The following is a 1,819-nucleotide window of genomic DNA, read 5'->3' as shown; positions in this document are numbered from 1 at the left end:
CTGCTCTTTGAAATCTTCTGTTCAGCTCTTTTATCTTGTCATTTCTTCCATTTGCTTTAGCTACTCTCCACTCAAGGACAAGTTTCAGAGGCTCTCCTGTCATCCATTTTGGTCTTCTCTTCTTTTGCTGTCTTTTTAGTGACCTCTTGCTTTCTTTATGGATGATGCTCTTGATGTCATCTCACAATTCTTCTGATTTTCAGTCATTGGTGTTCAATGCATCAAATCTATTCTTTAGATGATCTCTAAATTCAGGATGGATATATTCAAGGTCATATTGTGGCTCTCATGGACTTGTTTTAATTGTCTTTAACTTCAAGTTGAACTTTCATATGCACAGTTGATGGTCTGTTCCACAGTCAGCTCCTGGCCTGGTTTTGGCTGAAGATATTGAGTGTTTCCATCACCTCTTGCCAGAGATATAGTCAATCTGATTCCTATGTGTTCCATCTGGTGAAGTTCACGTGTACAGCCACTGTTTGTGTTGTTGAAAATAGGTGTTTCCAATAAATAAGTCATTGGTCTTGCAAAATTCTACCATGCGAGTTCCAGCATTATTTCTGTCACCATGGCCAAATTTTCCAACTACTGGAGATACTTTTTTGTTTCCAACGTTTGCATTCCAGTCACCAGTGATAATTACTCTCCTCACCTGGATCCCTGTGGCTGACTTCTCCATCTGTTCCCGTCCCCTTTGCCTTTTCTGTCCTTTCCCTGCTTTCCCACCTTGCCGCTTGTGGGCATGGCCTGGGTTTACTCTTCTCACCTGGCTCCCTGAGGCTGACTCCTTGTTCTGGTCCCCTTTGCCTTTTCTGTCTTTTCTGTGATTTCCCACCTTGCCACTTGTGGGTATGGCCTGGGTTCTCTCTCCTCACCTGGATCCCTGTGGCTGACTCCTCAATCTGTCACGGTCCCTTTTGTGTTTTATGACTGTTCCCTTATTTCCTGTCTTGCCACTTTGGGGCATGACCTGGGTTCCCTCTCCTCACCTGGAACTCTGTGGCTGACTCCTCGATCTGTTCTGGTTCCCTTTACCTTTTCCGTCCTTTCCCTGCTTTCCTGCCTTGCTGCTTGTGGGTGTGGCCTGGGTTTCCTCTCCTCACCTGGCTCCCTGCGGCTGACTCCTCGCTTTGTCACGGTCCCCTTGGCCTTTTCTGTCCTTTCCCCACTTTCCCTCCTTGCCACTTTGGGGCATGGCCAGATTCCCTCTCCTCACCTGGAACTCTGTGGCTGACTCTTCGATGTGTTCCAGTCCCCTTTGCCTTTTCTGTCCTTTCCCTGCTTTCCCACCTTACTGTTTGTGGGGTGTGGCCTGGGTTCTCTCAACTCGCCTGGATGCCTGTGGCTGACTCCTCAATCTGTTCCAGTTCCCTTTGCCTTTTCTGTCCTTTTTCTGCTTTTCTGCCTTGCCGCTTGTGGGGTGTGGTCTGGGTTCCCTCTCCTCCCCTGGATCCCAGCAGCTGACCTCTCGCTTTGTCCTGGCCCCCTTGTCCTTTTCTGTCCTTTTCCCACTTTCCCGCCTTTCCACTTTGAGGCATGGCCTGGGTTCCCTCTTCTCACCTGGATTCCTTCAGATGACTCCTCATTTTGTCCTTGTCTCCCTGGCCTTTTCTGTCCTTTTCCCACTTTCCTGACTTGCTGCTTTGGTGCATGGTGTGGGTTCCCTCTCCTCACCTGGAACCCTGTGGCTGACTCCTCAATCTGTTCTGGTCCCCTTTGCCTTTTCTGTCTTTCCGTGATTTCCCCCCTTGCCACTTGTGGGGCATGGCCTGGGTTCCCTCTCCTCACCTGGATCCCTGAGGCTGACTCCTCGATCTGT

This window comes from Orycteropus afer, unplaced genomic scaffold, assembly GCF_000298275.1.
Source record: "Orycteropus afer afer isolate SDZICR_OR568_19922 unplaced genomic scaffold, OryAfe1.0 scaffold00485, whole genome shotgun sequence".
In the NCBI taxonomy this organism is placed as follows: Eukaryota; Metazoa; Chordata; class Mammalia; order Tubulidentata; family Orycteropodidae; genus Orycteropus; species Orycteropus afer.
The sequence above is the reverse complement of the archived record's forward strand: the minus strand, read 5'-3'. Positions refer to the sequence as shown.